Consider the following 22015-nt stretch of genomic DNA (forward strand, 5'->3'; position numbering starts at 1 on the left):
TCATATTTCCATGTTCAGAAAACAAAAACATTTGTGTGGGTTAAAACTTTAATTTGGCCTACAATTTACAAAGTTTACATCAAAATGAACATGGGTATTAATTTTAAGTTGATATGACCACAACTTCATATTTAACTACCTTATGTCAATACTTAAACAGGATAAACAGAATGACTTATGGACTCGATTGCACAGACCGGGAAACATACTATAAAAAGGTCGGGTAATAAAAAGAGCAATAAATAGATTTAAGAAGATGTGGTATGAGTGAGTGCCAATGAGACAACTCTCCATCCAAGTCAAAATTTATAAATTTTTAAGTAATCCATTAAAGGTCAAATTTCGGCCTTCAACACAGAACCTTGGTTCACACCGAACAGCAAGCTATAAAAGGCCCCAAAAATAACTAGTGTATGACCATTCAAACGGGAAAACCAACGGTCTAATCTATATAAATAAAATGTTCCGCTGGGCGCAACTTGATACGACCGCAGAGGTCGAACCATAAACAGTTGGGGCAAGTATGGACACAACATTCAAGCTTGATACAGCTCTGAATTTGGATTGTGATTAAATATTTGACACAGCATAGGTTTCTGACACAGAATGAACGTAGTCTAAGAACTTAAAAAATTTTAATTTACCTATTATGGTCCAATATCCATAATCTAAGTACATGGTTAGATTCAGCACATCAAAGAATCCAAAGAATTCAATTTTTGATGAAATCAAACAAAGTTTACTTTTGAACCCTTTTGACCTCAATGTGGACCAATTTGATAACGGGGCCCAAAAATCAAAATACATGGTTAGATTCTGCATATCAAAGAACCCCATATATTCAATTTTTGTTGAAATCAAACAAAGTTTAATTGGACCCCAACTTGGACCAACTTGAAAACTGGGCCCATAATCAAAAATCTAAACACATATTAAAGAACCCCAAGAATTCAATTTTTGTTAAAATCAAACTAAGTTTAATTTTGGACCCTTTGGACCTTAATGTAGACCAATTTAAAAAATGGGACCCAAAATTAAAAATCTAAATACACGGTTAGATTTGGCATATCAAAGAACCCCAATAATTCAATTTTTGATGAAATCAAACAAAGTTTAATTTTGGACCCTTTTGACCTCAATATGAACCAATTTGATAGCAAATAAAAAATCTAAATGCATGGTTAGATTCAGCATATCAAAGAACCCCATATATTCAATTTTTGTTGAAATCAAACAAAGTCTAATTTTGGACCCCAATTTGGACCAACTTGAAAACTGGGCCCAAAATCAAAAATCTAAATACATGTTTAGATTCAGCATATCAATACCAAGAACACCATATATTAAATTTTTGTTAAAATCAAACTAAGTTTAATTTTGGACCCTTTGGAACTTAATGTAGAACAATTTGAATACTGGACCCAAAATTAAAAATCTAAATACACTGTTAGATTCGGCATAACATATAAATGTGGTCAAAGATTTTACAAATCTAATGCGCCATACTGTGCAATAAAAGATTACTTCTTGAAATTTTTCAATGTATGAACGTTCAATATATGAAACTTGAAAAAAAAATAATATTTGAAGAATAATTCTTTTTAATTTCTGAAATGCGAAATGAGAAAAAATTGACCCCCCACAATTTCTTTTTACCCCTCCCCCCTCCTTTTTACCCCAAAAATGCTTTCCCTCAAGATATGGTCATAATCGCAATTCAAATTTTTAATTACCCATTTAAATTTACCATAGTGCTAACTTAATCTATTTTATGATAGAATTTAAAATATGGTGTCAAATCTTTCAAATCGATTTTTTTGTAAAAAAAAAAGATGCAACATTTGCAGATATTTTTACTGGTCTTCCTTTATAAATATGCATTTCTTTAAACATAATTTAAAAGCAGTGTAAGGGAAGTAATCAAAACGTTGTATTTGGATTACCTCCCTTACACTGTTTTAAATTGTATTAATTGTTCATTACTTTATACATAATTTAAAAGCAGTGTAAGGGAGGTAATTCAAATATTGTATTTAATTTATCTCCCTTACACTGCTTTAAATTATGTTTTGTACTAAAGTATTTGTCCATTAACCAGGACAACCTTGTTTTTCCCCTTTTTTTGCCTCTAATTCCTAAACGGTTTGATCCATATCTTAACCATCCCTTGGTGGTATGGAAACTTGTGGTATAATTTCAGAGAGATCCATACACCGTTCCACAAGTTACTGTCTGGAAACTAGAAAATGCTTATTTTTGGCCACTTTTTGGCCCCTAATTCCTTAACTGTTGGTACCATAACCCCGAAATCAATCCCAACCTTCCTTTTGTGGTATTGAACCTTATGGTAAATTTCATATAGATCCATTCACTTAAACTAAAGTTAGAGTGCGAAAACCAATGTGTCATCAGACGACGACGACGACGACGCCAACGTCATACCAATATACGACCCCAAAATTTTTTGCGGTCGTATAAAAACGAGAAACGAGAAACACTTATGAATCACATCAACAAACGACAACTACTGAACATCAGTTCCTGACTTAGGACAGGTGCAAACAATTGCAGCGGGTTTGAACGTTTTAATGGTACCAAACCTTCATCCTTATCTTAAACAATAGTGTAACATCACAACATAGAAAGACACACTATAAAATATCAATTGAAATGGCTTAACTCAATCAAAAGACATATTAACACCAGTGATCATACACTGAACAAATAAATTTGATCTATGATACAATGTAAATACAAAATAGATAAGCCAATATTACACCAAGAAGGAATATATTGGAAGAAAACTTTTGCAGCTCACAAATTAAATCCTGACCTTTCATAAATAAAATGTAAAATAACAAAATAAATGGATCATAAATACAATAAATCTAGGTTTAAAATATGACGGACATTTTAAAAGTAGAAGATCATGGAAGGTATATGTTACGGAACGTTTTTTTTTTTGTAATATTTTGATTTTATGGTTTTATTGTGTTTCTGTCTCATTTATGTATACTCCTTATTTTTTAAGAATTCTAAAGAGAAAAAATGATAATGAAAAAGAAAAAAAGAGAGCAAGAAAGACATTATTCTGTCAAATGACTAACAACAGTTTCAAGTTTAAAATATAAGGGAGAAACATTTTTAAATAAAACAAAACATGCTCTTTTTCTGACAAAAGTCAATGAAATGAATATCTTTCAGAAAAAGAAAACATTCTATTTAATTGTAAGCAATGAGTAATCAGCCAAAGAAACATTACACAGCATTTTTTAAAGGTTCATTTACAAGTTGAGGAAACATTCCATAAAGTATTAAACTTGAACATTAGTTTACTGTTCAGTGCTATCATCTTTTAAACATAATATATACATTGTAACTTAGTTTTACCTTAATAACCTGAAACAACCAAGACCTACAAAAGCATCTATATTGTATGTTTATTGTTAAATCAAAATAGTTGATATATAAGTTTGAGTGTATTTTTTGTACAGTCCTTTCAAAAATGTAATTTTTCCGGTGGAAAAGTTATTCTGCCAGAAAGAAACAATTTAGTAATTTCCTGTAGAAGCTTTATAATGTGATATAAAATTTCATAAAAGATGATATATAATTTTATTTTCTTCCTTACAAAACACATTTTCTTAAACATGATTGTTATGATAAACCAGTATTGCAAGAATTAAAGGGTTTATCAAAATTCCAAACGCTTAATTTTTTTTTCAATTATTACCAAATGAGATGATAGAAAAAAATTGGGTCAAAGACTCAAATTGCTGGGTTCCAATATTTGTGACTAATCACTGTTGAATGCTTACAATGTACTTGCAATTATATGAAGGGGATAAAGAATTTTGCTTGAAAACCTAACCAGATGAAGAACAGCAAGAAAAAAACTAAGTTCCCAATGATGGAACTTCAACCGATTCCATAAAATGACTATGTTCACAAGTCTGGAAAAAGAGAAAAAAAATCCTGAAACAATTGTATAATAGCTGGTGCACAACTTCAACATATATGTACAACCTTCCTTTGAAAATTCAGGGATCTGGGTTGAAAAATGTAGGAGAAGTTTATTACACAAATAAGGTACCCACATTTCCCCCACCCACCCATTACCATACTATAAGCAGGTTTTAGGCTTCTTCAAACATGGGCAAAAACTCATTTAATAAAAACTTTACAACAGACATAATTTTTAATGACCGTATATCAAACTTTTAAAAGCAAAACTTGAATGTATATTGTTGACCAGTTTGTACGTTTATCATTTGACACTCACCTCCTGTAGTTAGAACTTGATCTAAATTTCGCAATGTCAAAGCTAGGAGCATGAGGCATGTGGATCATAAAGGCATTAGGTAAGACGTAATACTCATATCTGTAAAAACAAAATATTTCATGATATTCTAGTGAGCTTTTCTTTCAGGATAAACTTAACTACAGTAATTCAAAATTCAACAGTAAACTTCAAAGTTTCTGTGTTGGTCACTAGAAATGATGCATCTTTCTAATTTGTCATACACCTGTCAGATGATGAAATTGTACACTTTCATATGCAGTAGCAAATAATGCGTTTATTTGTGAAATTTGCAGATATGATTAAAGATAAATGAACAAATAAGGCAGAATGTTGGCGCCAGCAGCATGTTTTAGTCATCTGGTAAAATAAAAAGTGCAAAATTGGTTATTTCTTCTGTAATCCCTTTCTTTTTTTATATACTGTAAATACAGGAATGATTTGTGCATGTATTAATAAGATTGTTGGTCAACAAACAAAAATGAAAAAAATTAATAAATATAATTTTAAGAAATACGTTTAGCTTCATACAAATAATATGATGAGAAGTTAATAAGTGAAAGATCAATGTTATCTTCAGTGGTATATAATCAATGGTAAATGATATATCATCTTGAGTTGATGCACTCATGTGCCAAATATTGAAATCCTATGTTAAGAGATAAAAAAAGTTATGTTCTGGACAAGAAAAGATATGATTTTGGAGGTAAAGGTCATATGAGACGCACTGCCTTATGGTAATACATCTTCATGCAAAAAATCGTTAGTCAATGTCAAAAGATAAAAAAAAAATGTAAAATAACAAAATAAATGGATCATAAATACAATAAATCTAGGTTTAAAATATGACGGACATTTTAAAAGTAGAAGATCATGGAAGGTATATGTTACGGAACGTTTTTTTTTTTTGTAATATTTTGATTTTATGGTTTTATTGTGTTTCTGTCTCATTTATGTATACTCCTTATTTTTTAAGAATTCTAAAGAGAAAAAATGATAATGAAAAAGAAAAAAAGAGAGCAAGAAAGACATTATTCTGTCAAATGACTAACAACAGTTTCAAGTTTAAAATATAAGGGAGAAACATTTTTAAATAAAACAAAACATGCTCTTTTTCTGACAAAAGTCAATGAAATGAATATCTTTCAGAAAAAGAAAACATTCTATTTAATTGTAAGCAATGAGTAATCAGCCAAAGAAACATTACACAGCATTTTTTAAAGGTTCATTTACAAGTTGAGGAAACATTCCATAAAGTATTAAACTTGAACATTAGTTTACTGTTCAGTGCTATCATCTTTTAAACATAATATATACATTGTAACTTAGTTTTACCTTAATAACCTGAAACAACCAAGACCTACAAAAGCATCTATATTGTATGTTTATTGTTAAATCAAAATAGTTGATATATAAGTTTGAGTGTATTTTTTGTACAGTCCTTTCAAAAATGTAATTTTTCCGGTGGAAAAGTTATTCTGCCAGAAAGAAACAATTTAGTAATTTCCTGTAGAAGCTTTATAATGTGATATAAAATTTCATAAAAGATGATATATAATTTTATTTTCTTCCTTACAAAACACATTTTCTTAAACATGATTGTTATGATAAACCAGTATTGCAAGAATTAAAGGGTTTATCAAAATTCCAAACGCTTAATTTTTTTTTCAATTATTACCAAATGAGATGATAGAAAAAAATTGGGTCAAAGACTCAAATTGCTGGGTTCCAATATTTGTGACTAATCACTGTTGAATGCTTACAATGTACTTGCAATTATATGAAGGGGATAAAGAATTTTGCTTGAAAACCTAACCAGATGAAGAACAGCAAGAAAAAAACTAAGTTCCCAATGATGGAACTTCAACCGATTCCATAAAATGACTATGTTCACAAGTCTGGAAAAAGAGAAAAAAAATCCTGAAACAATTGTATAATAGCTGGTGCACAACTTCAACATATATGTACAACCTTCCTTTGAAAATTCAGGGATCTGGGTTGAAAAATGTAGGAGAAGTTTATTACACAAATAAGGTACCCACATTTCCCCCACCCACCCATTACCATACTATAAGCAGGTTTTAGGCTTCTTCAAACATGGGCAAAAACTCATTTAATAAAAACTTTACAACAGACATAATTTTTAATGACCGTATATCAAACTTTTAAAAGCAAAACTTGAATGTATATTGTTGACCAGTTTGTACGTTTATCATTTGACACTCACCTCCTGTAGTTAGAACTTGATCTAAATTTCGCAATGTCAAAGCTAGGAGCATGAGGCATGTGGATCATAAAGGCATTAGGTAAGACGTAATACTCATATCTGTAAAAACAAAATATTTCATGATATTCTAGTGAGCTTTTCTTTCAGGATAAACTTAACTACAGTAATTCAAAATTCAACAGTAAACTTCAAAGTTTCTGTGTTGGTCACTAGAAATGATGCATCTTTCTAATTTGTCATACACCTGTCAGATGATGAAATTGTACACTTTCATATGCAGTAGCAAATAATGCGTTTATTTGTGAAATTTGCAGATATGATTAAAGATAAATGAACAAATAAGGCAGAATGTTGGCGCCAGCAGCATGTTTTAGTCATCTGGTAAAATAAAAAGTGCAAAATTGGTTATTTCTTCTGTAATCCCTTTCTTTTTTTATATACTGTAAATACAGGAATGATTTGTGCATGTATTAATAAGATTGTTGGTCAACAAACAAAAATGAAAAAAATTAATAAATATAATTTTAAGAAATACGTTTAGCTTCATACAAATAATATGATGAGAAGTTAATAAGTGAAAGATCAATGTTATCTTCAGTGGTATATAATCAATGGTAAATGATATATCATCTTGAGTTGATGCACTCATGTGCCAAATATTGAAATCCTATGTTAAGAGATAAAAAAAGTTATGTTCTGGACAAGAAAAGATATGATTTTGGAGGTAAAGGTCATATGAGACGCACTGCCTTATGGTAATACATCTTCATGCAAAAAATCGTTAGTCAATGTCAAAAGATAAAAAAAAAATGTAAAATAACAAAATAAATGGATCATAAATACAATAAATCTAGGTTTAAAATATGACGGACATTTTAAAAGTAGAAGATCATGGAAGGTATATGTTACGGAACGTTTTTTTTTTTTGTAATATTTTGATTTTATGGTTTTATTGTGTTTCTGTCTCATTTATGTATACTCCTTATTTTTTAAGAATTCTAAAGAGAAAAAATGATAATGAAAAAGAAAAAAAGAGAGCAAGAAAGACATTATTCTGTCAAATGACTAACAACAGTTTCAAGTTTAAAATATAAGGGAGAAACATTTTTAAATAAAACAAAACATGCTCTTTTTCTGACAAAAGTCAATGAAATGAATATCTTTCAGAAAAAGAAAACATTCTATTTAATTGTAAGCAATGAGTAATCAGCCAAAGAAACATTACACAGCATTTTTTAAAGGTTCATTTACAAGTTGAGGAAACATTCCATAAAGTATTAAACTTGAACATTAGTTTACTGTTCAGTGCTATCATCTTTTAAACATAATATATACATTGTAACTTAGTTTTACCTTAATAACCTGAAACAACCAAGACCTACAAAAGCATCTATATTGTATGTTTATTGTTAAATCAAAATAGTTGATATATAAGTTTGAGTGTATTTTTTGTACAGTCCTTTCAAAAATGTAATTTTTCCGGTGGAAAAGTTATTCTGCCAGAAAGAAACAATTTAGTAATTTCCTGTAGAAGCTTTATAATGTGATATAAAATTTCATAAAAGATGATATATAATTTTATTTTCTTCCTTACAAAACACATTTTCTTAAACATGATTGTTATGATAAACCAGTATTGCAAGAATTAAAGGGTTTATCAAAATTCCAAACGCTTAATTTTTTTTTCAATTATTACCAAATGAGATGATAGAAAAAAATTGGGTCAAAGACTCAAATTGCTGGGTTCCAATATTTGTGACTAATCACTGTTGAATGCTTACAATGTACTTGCAATTATATGAAGGGGATAAAGAATTTTGCTTGAAAACCTAACCAGATGAAGAACAGCAAGAAAAAAACTAAGTTCCCAATGATGGAACTTCAACCGATTCCATAAAATGACTATGTTCACAAGTCTGGAAAAAGAGAAAAAAAATCCTGAAACAATTGTATAATAGCTGGTGCACAACTTCAACATATATGTACAACCTTCCTTTGAAAATTCAGGGATCTGGGTTGAAAAATGTAGGAGAAGTTTATTACACAAATAAGGTACCCACATTTCCCCCACCCACCCATTACCATACTATAAGCAGGTTTTAGGCTTCTTCAAACATGGGCAAAAACTCATTTAATAAAAACTTTACAACAGACATAATTTTTAATGACCGTATATCAAACTTTTAAAAGCAAAACTTGAATGTATATTGTTGACCAGTTTGTACGTTTATCATTTGACACTCACCTCCTGTAGTTAGAACTTGATCTAAATTTCGCAATGTCAAAGCTAGGAGCATGAGGCATGTGGATCATAAAGGCATTAGGTAAGACGTAATACTCATATCTGTAAAAACAAAATATTTCATGATATTCTAGTGAGCTTTTCTTTCAGGATAAACTTAACTACAGTAATTCAAAATTCAACAGTAAACTTCAAAGTTTCTGTGTTGGTCACTAGAAATGATGCATCTTTCTAATTTGTCATACACCTGTCAGATGATGAAATTGTACACTTTCATATGCAGTAGCAAATAATGCGTTTATTTGTGAAATTTGCAGATATGATTAAAGATAAATGAACAAATAAGGCAGAATGTTGGCGCCAGCAGCATGTTTTAGTCATCTGGTAAAATAAAAAGTGCAAAATTGGTTATTTCTTCTGTAATCCCTTTCTTTTTTTATATACTGTAAATACAGGAATGATTTGTGCATGTATTAATAAGATTGTTGGTCAACAAACAAAAATGAAAAAAATTAATAAATATAATTTTAAGAAATACGTTTAGCTTCATACAAATAATATGATGAGAAGTTAATAAGTCAAAGATCAATGTTATCTTCAGTGGTATATAATCAATGGTAAATGATATATCATCTTGAGTTGATGCACTCATGTGCCAAATATTGAAATCCTATGTTAAGAGATAAAAAAAGTTATGTTCTGGACAAGAAAAGATATGATTTTGGAGGTAAAGGTCATATGAGACGCACTGCCTTATGGTAATACATCTTCATGCAAAAAATCGTTAGTCAATGTCAAAAGATAAAAAAAAAATGTAAAATAACAAAATAAATGGATCATAAATACAATAAATCTAGGTTTAAAATATGACGGACATTTTAAAAGTAGAAGATCATGGAAGGTATATGTTACGGAACGTTTTTTTTTTTGTAATATTTTGATTTTATGGTTTTATTGTGTTTCTGTCTCATTTATGTATACTCCTTATTTTTTAAGAATTCTAAAGAGAAAAAATGATAATGAAAAAGAAAAAAAGAGAGCAAGAAAGACATTATTCTGTCAAATGACTAACAACAGTTTCAAGTTTAAAATATAAGGGAGAAACATTTTTAAATAAAACAAAACATGCTCTTTTTCTGACAAAAGTCAATGAAATGAATATCTTTCAGAAAAAGAAAACATTCTATTTAATTGTAAGCAATGAGTAATCAGCCAAAGAAACATTACACAGCATTTTTTAAAGGTTCATTTACAAGTTGAGGAAACATTCCATAAAGTATTAAACTTGAACATTAGTTTACTGTTCAGTGCTATCATCTTTTAAACATAATATATACATTGTAACTTAGTTTTACCTTAATAACCTGAAACAACCAAGACCTACAAAAGCATCTATATTGTATGTTTATTGTTAAATCAAAATAGTTGATATATAAGTTTGAGTGTATTTTTTGTACAGTCCTTTCAAAAATGTAATTTTTCCGGTGGAAAAGTTATTCTGCCAGAAAGAAACAATTTAGTAATTTCCTGTAGAAGCTTTATAATGTGATATAAAATTTCATAAAAGATGATATATAATTTTATTTTCTTCCTTACAAAACACATTTTCTTAAACATGATTGTTATGATAAACCAGTATTGCAAGAATTAAAGGGTTTATCAAAATTCCAAACGCTTAATTTTTTTTTCAATTATTACCAAATGAGATGATAGAAAAAAATTGGGTCAAAGACTCAAATTGCTGGGTTCCAATATTTGTGACTAATCACTGTTGAATGCTTACAATGTACTTGCAATTATATGAAGGGGATAAAGAATTTTGCTTGAAAACCTAACCAGATGAAGAACAGCAAGAAAAAAACTAAGTTCCCAATGATGGAACTTCAACCGATTCCATAAAATGACTATGTTCACAAGTCTGGAAAAAGAGAAAAAAAATCCTGAAACAATTGTATAATAGCTGGTGCACAACTTCAACATATATGTACAACCTTCCTTTGAAAATTCAGGGATCTGGGTTGAAAAATGTAGGAGAAGTTTATTACACAAATAAGGTACCCACATTTCCCCCACCCACCCATTACCATACTATAAGCAGGTTTTAGGCTTCTTCAAACATGGGCAAAAACTCATTTAATAAAAACTTTACAACAGACATAATTTTTAATGACCGTATATCAAACTTTTAAAAGCAAAACTTGAATGTATATTGTTGACCAGTTTGTACGTTTATCATTTGACACTCACCTCCTGTAGTTAGAACTTGATCTAAATTTCGCAATGTCAAAGCTAGGAGCATGAGGCATGTGGATCATAAAGGCATTAGGTAAGACGTAATACTCATATCTGTAAAAACAAAATATTTCATGATATTCTAGTGAGCTTTTCTTTCAGGATAAACTTAACTACAGTAATTCAAAATTCAACAGTAAACTTCAAAGTTTCTGTGTTGGTCACTAGAAATGATGCATCTTTCTAATTTGTCATACACCTGTCAGATGATGAAATTGTACACTTTCATATGCAGTAGCAAATAATGCGTTTATTTGTGAAATTTGCAGATATGATTAAAGATAAATGAACAAATAAGGCAGAATGTTGGCGCCAGCAGCATGTTTTAGTCATCTGGTAAAATAAAAAGTGCAAAATTGGTTATTTCTTCTGTAATCCCTTTCTTTTTTTATATACTGTAAATACAGGAATGATTTGTGCATGTATTAATAAGATTGTTGGTCAACAAACAAAAATGAAAAAAATTAATAAATATAATTTTAAGAAATACGTTTAGCTTCATACAAATAATATGATGAGAAGTTAATAAGTCAAAGATCAATGTTATCTTCAGTGGTATATAATCAATGGTAAATGATATATCATCTTGAGTTGATGCACTCATGTGCCAAATATTGAAATCCTATGTTAAGAGATAAAAAAAGTTATGTTCTGGACAAGAAAAGATATGATTTTGGAGGTAAAGGTCATATGAGACGCACTGCCTTATGGTAATACATCTTCATGCAAAAAATCGTTAGTCAATGTCAAAAGATAAAAAAAAGTTTTTGCTTTGACAAGGTTGTTTTAGAACCAGAAGAAGAAGAAATAGTACTAATACATTATGTCTCCCTTCATTGAAAGGGAGACACAATAAAAGGTTATTATTGTAGAGCAAATCTTTGATATTTTTTTTCAAGAAGGAATTCCTTTACAACATACCCTAAAACATCTAACTCCATTATATGCGAGACTTTGTTCCATCCAAACCCAACAAATCTTTGGTCAAACTTTGGAATGTCTTTACCGACAACTATATAAGGTTCAAAATCATGGTTCCATTCAACCTGTTATAATAAACAAAAGGTAATACTATATTAGCTTTATTATCTGTAGTGCATTATTTAATCAAAATTGAGAATGGAAACAGGGAATGTGTCAAAGAGACAACAACAGGACTATAGAGCAGAAAACAGCCCATGGCCATTGATGAGTCTTCAACACAGTGAGAAAATCCGGCACCCAGAGGCGGGCTTAAGCTGGACCCTTAACAATAATGTATACTAGTTCAGCGAAAATGGACGTCACACTAAACTCCGAAACATATAAATGAAACAAAATTTAAATAAAATGCTTCGCTGAGCGCAGCTGGATACGACCGCAGAGGTCCAACCCTGAACAGTTGGGGCAAAAATGGACACAATAATCACGCTTGATACAGGTCTGAATTTGGAATGTAAATAAATATTTGACACATAATAGGTTTCTGACACCTAATAACTGTAGTCAAAGAATTTAGAATTGGTTATTTGATTTAAATTTAATTTTTTGCTTTCGTGCAAGCTGTTGCGTAATTGAACCCCCCCCCCCAAAAAAAAAAAAAACATTACCCCCCTTTTTTTTTGCTTTTATGAAATACACTATGCTGTTGAGTATTGAAACACCCCCCCCCCCCCCCCCATTAAAAAAATGAAAAAAAAATTGCCCCCACAACTTCTCTTTTACCCCCCCCCCCCCCCCGCCCCTTTTCCAAAAAAAAATTCTTTCCCTCAAAATATGGTCATGATCTCAATTAAAATTTCCAATGGAGTTTGCAACCATAACTACCAATTTAAATACATCATAAAAATTTTAAAATAGAAAAAAAAAAAAAGACCCAAAATTTTTTAGACCCCTTATGATTCATCACCCCCAAACTTAATCCCAGCCTTCCCTTTGTGTAATGGTACCTTGCAGTACAATTTCAGAGAGATCTATATACTTGAACACAAGTTATTACTGGAAACTAGAAAATGCTTGTTTTTTGGCACCTTTTGGCCCCAAATTCCTAAACCTTTAGGGCAATTACCCCTACACTCCTACCCAGCCGTCCCTTTGTGATATGAAACCTGGTAGTACAATTTCATAAAGATCCATACACTTACACACAAGTTATTGTCATGAAACTAGAAAAATGCTTGTTTTTTGCCCCTTTTTGGTCCCTAATTCCTAAAATTTTGAGGCAATTACCCCCACAATCCATCCCAGCCTTTCCTTTGTGGTATGGTACCTTGTAGTACAATTTTAGAAAGATCCATACACTTACACACAAGTTATTGTCATGAAACTAGAAAAATGCTTGTTTTTTGCCCCTTTTTTGGCTCCTAATTCCTATAATTTTGAGGCAATTACCACCAAAATTAATCCCAGCATTCCCTTTGTGATATGGAACCTTGTGGTACAATGTCAGAGAGATCCATACACTAAAACACAAGTTATTGTCTGGAAACTAGAAAATGCTTGTTTTTTGGCCACTTTTTGGCCCCAAATTCCTACACCTTTAGGGCAATTACCTCCAAACTCAAACCCAGCTTTCCCTTTGTGATATGAAACCTGGTAGTACAATTTCATAAAGATCCATACACTTACACACAAGTTATTGTCATGAAACTAGAAAAATGCTTGTTTTTTACCCCTTTTTGGCCCCTAATTCCAAAAATTTTGAGGCAATTACCCCCACAATCCATCCCAGCCTTTCCTTTGTGGTATGGTACCTTGCAGTACAATTTCAGAGAGATCCATACGCTTGAACACAAGTTATTGTCTGGAAACTAGAAAAATGCTTATTTTTGGCCCCTTTTTGGCCCCTTATTCCTAAACGTTTTGGGCAATTACCCCCAAACTCAATTTCAGCTTTCCCTTTGTGATATGGAACCTTGTAGTACAATTTTAGAAAGATCCATACACTTACACACAAGTTATTGTCATGAAACTAGAAAAATGCTTGTTTTTTGCCCCTTTTTGCCCCCTTATTCCTAAAATTTTGAGGCAATTACCCCCAAAATCAATCCCAGCATTCCCTTTTTGATATGGAACCTTGTGGTACAATGTCAGAGAGATCCATACACTAACACACAAGTTATTGTCTGGAAGTTACAGAAATGCTTATTTTTTGCCCCTTTTTGGCCCCTAATTCCTTAACTGTTATTACCATAACCCCCAAAATCAATCCCAAGCTTCTTTTTATGGTATTGAACCTTATGGTAAAATTTCAAAGAGATCCATTTACTTCAACTAAAGTTATTGTGCCAAAACCAATGTGTCTTTGGACGATGACGACGACAACGACGACAACAACGCCAACGTCATACCAATATACGACCGCAAACATTTTTTGCGGTCGTATCAAAACATCAAAGACTAACAAAGGCCAGAGATTCCTGACTTGGGACAGATGCAAAAATGCAACTTGATTTAACATGTTTTGTGAGATCTCAACCCTCCCCCTATACCTCTAGCTAATGTGGAATAAACAAACACACAGCAATACACACAGTAAAACTCAGTTTAAAAGAAGTCAGAGTCCGATGTTAGAATAGGTAACAGAAGAAACTAATCAAAATTACAATGATCAACATAAATTAATAAAAGACAACTAGCAGTTACTGACATGCCAGCTCCAGACCTCAATTGTTTTCTTTTTTGGCACATTGTCATCAACATATTTTATAGAAGTAACACGACAGGTGTCACATGTGGAGCAGGATCTGCTTTCCCTTCTGGTGCATCTGAGATCACCCCCAATTTTTGGTGGGGTTCATGTTACTCAGTCTTTAGTTTTCTATCTTGTGTTTTGAATATTGATGTTAGCTATATAAGTGCCTATAAATAGCAGCACATGACATACAAATCTATGGGAGTGTGGATTAATCAGTACAGAGATTAATTCAATTACACAAATAAAATTATAGATTGCCTAACAATGTAATTTTAACACACTATTAAGTATGTAAATATAAGAATGTTTATAATATTTACAAAATGATGAAAATAAACGCAATATTTCGCTAGACTAACTAGCTTTATCAAGCGTGCATCTATCCAGGTGAAATCGGATGTAGATGATAAGAAACTTTTGCAGCTCAATGTATATGTTGCACTTGTATTTAGCTGCCTTGAAAATGTAGTTTCTTTTTAGTTAAAGATCTTAATTTCTTGAAATGCAGTGCGCTATCCATGTTGTAAAGATAGCGATATATTTGAATGGATTACACAAACATTTGTGAAATGCGTGCTACTGAAGATAATAATATAAGTGCCTATAAATAGCAGCACATGACATACAAATCTATGGGAGTGTGGATTAATCAGTACAGAGATTAATTTAATTACACAAATAAAATTATAGATTGTCTAACAATGTAATTTTAACACACTATTTAGTATGTAAATATAAGAATGTTTAAAATATTTACAAAATGATGAAAATAAACGCAATATTTCGCTAGACTAACTAGCTTTATCAAGCGTGCATCTATCCAGGTGAAATTGGATGTAGATGATAAGAAACTTTTGCAGCTCAATGTATATGTTGCACTTGAATTTAGCTGCCTTGAAAATGTAGTTTCTTTTTAGTTAAAGATCTTAATTTCTTGAAATGCAGTGCGCTATCCATGTTGTAAAGATAGCGATAGATTTGAATGGATAACACAAACATTTGTGAAATGCGTGCTACTGAAGATAATAATATAAGTGCCTATAAAAAGCAGCACATGGCATACAAATCTATGGGAGTGTGGATTAATCAGTACAGAGATTAATTCAATTACACAAATAAAATTATAGATTGCCTAACAATGTAATTTTAACACACTATTTAGTATGTAAATATAAGAATGTTTAAAATATTTACAAAATGATGAAAATAAACGCAAAATTTCCCTAGACTAACTAGCTTTATCAAGCGTGCATCTATCCAGGTGAAATCGGATGTAGATGCTAAGAAACTTTTGCAGCTCAATGTATATGTTGCACTTGTATTTAGCTGCCTTGAAAATGTAGTTTCTTTTTAGTTAAAGATCTTAATTTCTTGAAATGCAGTGCGCTATCCATGTTGTAAAGATAGCGATAGATTTGAATGGATTACACAAACATTTGTGAAATGCGTGCTACTGAAGATAATAATATAAGTGCCTATAAATAGCAGCACATGACATACAAATCTATGGGAGTGTGGATTAATCAGTACAGAGATTAATTCAATTACACAAATAAAATTATAGATTGCCTAACAATGTAATTTTAACACACTATTTAGTATGTAAATATAAGAATGTTTAAAATATTTACAAAATGATGAAAATAAACGCAATATTTCGCTAGACTAACTAGCTTTATCAAGCGTGCATCTATCCAGGTGAAATCGGATGTAGATGATAAGAAACTTTTGCAGCTAAATGAATATGTTGCACTTGAATTTAGCTGCCTTGAAAATGTAGTTTCTTTTTAGTTAAAGATCTTAATTTCTTGAAATGCAGTGCGCTATCCATGTTAGCTATATATATATAGTCTATTAGTCTTTTTTCATTTTTTGCTGTGCAATTAATTGTCAGTTTTATTTTCGACTTATGAGTTTGAATGTCCCTTTGGTATCTTTCTCCTGCCTTTTGAAACATGAACCATTATAGGTAAAATATGTATTATTACTTTACAATGCTAAAATTGGGATGCCACTAATACAAAAATCACCTTATTATTACAAGTAAAATCTTTTGAAATGACCAAATTTTTAAAAACAAATCACTAATGAATAGCCTTGTACCTTTTTTTGCTTTTGAATATAAATTTGTTTTTGGTAAAACAATACAATTGTAATTTGTATTTCAAATGTTTCAAGAAAAAAAACCCTCATTATTCTGACTTCATGCTCCACAATCTTTGCCAGAATTCTGAATCCTGTATGTTTTGCAAAGAAGAAGCAAATAATTCTTTGGTTTGACACAGCCAGGGATAGAGTCTACAACCTTAGACAGTTAAAGTATAAGTATGCTAGCAACAGACCAATGAGTTTCCAGAAAACTTACATCATCAAAATGAGACAGGAACAATCAAACTGAAATATGGAGGAATTTCTAATAAAATTATCATTTTCTAAAATACATGATACTAATAGACTGATGTTATATCGAAAATTATTTCCAGATTGAACAATTACCTTGTAAGGCTGTGTAGAAATCCTCCATTTGGCATAATTAGTCTGTGCATGTCCTTTTGGCCAAACATGAAATCTATAAAAAAAATAATGTAAATAAAATAAAAAGAGAAAATGGAAATGTGAAGTAATCAAGTTTCAAATTGTGCAATATTCATCCTGCAAAAGTTCTAAATATCTAAATAATTGCATGGCATTATCCATATAGACTCATATATAATTCTGAGATTTAGTCTAATATTGAAATTTATCAGAGTCAATATGATGATTGATGTTAAAGTATTTTATTTAATAAGATATGTTCAAATTATTACAGTTTTGTGGTCCTATACATAGTCAACCAATTGACCTTGGACCTATGACTAACAAATAAGTATCAGTTCTGCCATTGAAAAGATTTGATGCAAGAGTGGACTTTATCATTCAGTCAAGTTGTTAAGTTGATCTTTGACATTTCATAATTCTGCCTTGAATTTGGGAAAGCCTATTCTGTACATTTGTGTTTCAAAAGCTGGAACAATTAATGCCTGTAAAAAAACATCAATTAATGCTCAAGAAAAATATACAATATAATAAACAAAAAACAATTACCCCAGGTATCTTTAAGCAGGAGTATAATATGTATTCTCTGTTAGCTGTTGTTTATGTGCACCTACCTAAATGTGAAGAGATCACCCATGTCCAGCTGTGACAGTAATTCTGCCTTAGATTTAGGAAAGTCTATTCTGTACCTTTGTGTTTCAAATGCTGGAACAATTAATGCCTGTAAAGAAAATCAAATGCTTGAACACTTAATGCATATAAAGAATACCAAATGCTTGAACAATTATTGCCTGTTAAGACCACCAACTGCTTGAACAATTAATGCATGTAAAGAACACCAAAATGCTTGAACAATTAATGCATGTAAAGAACATCAAATGCTTGAACAATTAATGCCTGCAAAGAACACCAAATGCTTGAACAGTTAATGCCTGTAAAGAAAATGAAATGCTTGAACAATAAATGCATGTAAAGAACACCAAATGCTTGAATAATTAATGCATGTAAAGAACATGAAATACTTGATCAATCAATGCCTGGGAAGGAACAATAAAAGACTGTAAAGAATATAAAATGCTAAAAAAATAAAAGCATGTAAAGAACATTAAATGCCTGAACAATTATCAAAGGCCTGTAAAGAACATACACTTCTAAAACATTAAAATGCTGTAAAGTACATAAAATCTGGAATAATCAAAGCTGAAAAGACCATAAAATGCTTGAACATTTATGAATAATATAAAAATCTAAAAAACTGATAATACATTCTTAAAAATTTGAAATTCATAGTGCAGATAGTTCATAACTTGAAGGCCATTGATAATGATTTATTTTTAATGTAGTTTACAAACTGGTACTAACTTTTTACTGTTTTCCATATCCATCAATGGTAAAGCCTTCTTTAAATATTCATATAATCCATGCATGGGTAGGAAATCTACATCAGACAGGAACACATATGGCGTATTGACTTGTTTTAAAGCTACATTACGTAAATAGTTGACTGGATAATATTGCTGAAATATACATAAAATATCAAAATAACATAAGAACTATTAAACACACATTGGAAAGAGTGGAGAACTCTAGAAACCAATTTAAATCTGATTATCTCCCCTTCAACATGTAAGACAAGGATTTATTCCTCCCAAGGTAGCATTTTACATCTGTGTACGGTTTCATCACATCAAGCCTGTTTGGAGGAGTTGAACTTACTAGATATTTAAGGAATAACAGTCTGTAGTTGAAGAGTTGCCATCGTCAATTGGCGATTTGACGGTCGCAAATGCAGTTTTACTGGCGACGCGTAGCGGAGACAGTAAAACGTCAATTTGCGACCGTCAAATCAAAATTGACGGTGGCAACTCTTCAACTACAGTACTGTTATTCCGATTCTAATGCATTACAAAAAGAAATAATACGTTAGAGCTTAAAAAAATGTATAAATTTGAAATAAAAAAAAAATCCGCGAAACTTTATGAACGATTTTTGCACATAGACGTTATGGCAAAACGTGACGTCATACAAATGAAAACTTACAAACTGGAGGTTATTACGTCACCTCTACGATTCAAATTTGGATGACATCACATTAAAACGGCGATTTTGAGGTTGGTGTTATTTAATTTGAGGTTATATTGTAGAAATCGAACATTTGTTGATTCAATCAATTCAAAATGGCGGGTCCCTCCTTAGTTACGACTGGTCAACTGTGGATTTGACGGCAACTTTTAGCCAATGAAAAAAGTGGTTACATAAAAATTGCATTAGAATCCTTTATACCCGCCAAGATATGGTTTGTGGGCGTGAGGGTAGTTTAATAAAATTTTAAAATTCAATACTGAAAACTTACATTATTGTAAGAAATAGAAAGATTTTCTAATTTTTTACCATTTAGTCCCAAGAGTCTGAAACAACGCATTTTAAAAACAGTCCAAATCAAAAGTGAGCTTCATTTTCCTCTACAAACATTGTGTACAGAGTTATTGAAATCTACAAAGCAAAAATAGTACCGTCTTTTGGTGTCTATAGTGCGCATTTGTGTATTGTGCGCATCCCATTTATGGTCCAAGAAACTTGAGAAAAAAGTTTCTTCTTCGTATAATACACATAGACATTTTCGGAAAAGTCACAGCTCCAAAATCAGTAAAATGTTGCTTGAGCGTGATTATTTTCGGCAAGGAATTAATGAGAAGTCATGATTAATATCATGGAAAGAATTTATTGTAGCTGAATAAAGAATTTTAATAGTTATCTACTTTTTATAACCCACAAGTTAATGTTTGTTGTTTATTGGCAAACAGGAAGTCTAAACTGGAAGTTTTTAAAATGGTCACTGATGTCGGTGAATTCCGTACAGAATACGTAATTAATACGAAAGTGTATTATCTTGTATTATTTAATTTTATGTTATGAATTAGTGCTGAAATAAATTGTTAAAATCTAATAATTTTTATTTTTTGCTTGTTGATTCTAGCTGTTAATCCAGATTATCACACCTCAATCAATGGGTCTAATCGATGTCAAAACAAATCAATGACAGGTTCAACTTGTTCCTAATTAAATTTGTTCAGGTTACAATTATGGGATTATCATGTTTTCAATCATAATTTCTTGAACAGTTTTAAACAGTTGTTACTGTTTAAAAGTTACAAAGTAGAAACGTATTTATAAAATAAAAACTTCTCAGACTAAATCATCACGTTACAATGTTAAGTCACATGACTGGCGATCACCTGATACAATAGAAAAAAATGGCAGTTTTCTTTTCAAAACGAGCGTGGTTTATTAAATTTTCATACACTTTTCTTCTACTCTCCAAGATACACACATACAAAAACAGTAAGTTATGACCACAAGAAACACAGAGGCTAAATTAACCGACAACAAAAGCTTCATTGTGTCTTTATTAAAACATGGCAAACTTCCGGATTGCAAACAGATGGACAAATTTACACGATAAAAGTAACTACAGAGATATAAAATGTATTTTATTTGAATAAAACATGACATATCAAGTACAATAAGATACATATTACAAATATAACATGTAAAACATAATAAAAATCGAGGTTTTAGCGAAAAATTCCGTACTCTTCACTTCACCTGGTTTTTTTTTTGTCGGAGTTCAGACCTGAAAAAAGACTAAGAAAATGCTTATAGGCATGTATAATGCGCACCCCTCTTACACGAAACACGACCCAGGGTATAAATGTGCACACTATACACACCGCTTGACGGTATAAAGCAAATTTGAGTTGGTGTGGGACATGTAAAGTGTTGATTGATAACAGACAGGCCAACTGATTACTGTTGGTCAAAGGTCACAAGTTGAGGGGGGCATCATATTATCTTACCCCATCTCTATAAACTACATGATATCCTATATTTTTCCTCTGCATCAATACTTCTGATTCCTGAGCATATCGTAAGAATTGTTGAGCCTCTGCGTCAGACATGTGAAGAGCTAAACTGATAGGGCCTTCCCAATGTCTACAGATTGTTTCTAGCATCTGAAGTCTATCCATACTTAGTTGTGCCACTAATGTCACATCCCATTCTGTTGGTTGGTAATCATAGTCCAGGTAATACAAGTGTGTACGGTGTACAAGGATACGTTCTCTTCGAAAATCATAACATTCATCATCTTCATTCAAAGCACTCAACTGTAAAATAATAAATGTTTAAATGTAATACATCAAAATAATATAAAGCAGATCGTATATATGACATTAATCATTTAAAATTGTTCACTAAAATAAATAATTTTGTGGTGGTGTCAGAAGGCATTTTTGATTTCATTCCCCAATACATTAAGTTTTACTTGATTAATCCCTTTCTATAAAAATGCTAATCATCAGAAACTTCATCCATCAATTTATCAAATATACCTGCTGGTCAATAGGGTTTTCTTGACTGTTATCACATCCAAACAATTCACGTCTCAACAGATTGGCATCATACTCCAGGAATGTCAGATACAAATTGTGGAAAAATTCTAAATGCTTAATTTTTACTTTTAATTTCTTTGGTGAATTCCAGTGGATTATCTAAAAGAAAACAAGAGTAATTTTAACTATTCTTGCAGAATTTCAATCTGTTGTTTTATCAACACATAAATAGTAATTTCTTGTTTATTCTTAAGAAAAGTGTTTTTTATAGCAAACTAATGTAATGTAGTTTTTTTATAATTTTTTATATCGATGAAAAGTTCAGAAACAAGATATAACAGTTCTAATGTAA

The 22015-nt window shown here is 31.0% G+C and overlaps 1 protein-coding gene across 1 annotated transcript in view; it reads left to right on the plus strand.

Moving 5' to 3' along the window:
- Window positions 1-22015, plus strand: part of LOC127705942 (uncharacterized) — a 151449-nt gene that overhangs the window by 98487 nt on the left and 30947 nt on the right. The window lies entirely within an intron of this gene.

This window comes from Mytilus californianus, unplaced genomic scaffold, assembly GCF_021869535.1.
Source record: "Mytilus californianus isolate M0D057914Y unplaced genomic scaffold, xbMytCali1.0.p SCAF_6, whole genome shotgun sequence".
NCBI classification, from domain to species: domain Eukaryota; kingdom Metazoa; phylum Mollusca; class Bivalvia; order Mytilida; family Mytilidae; genus Mytilus; species Mytilus californianus.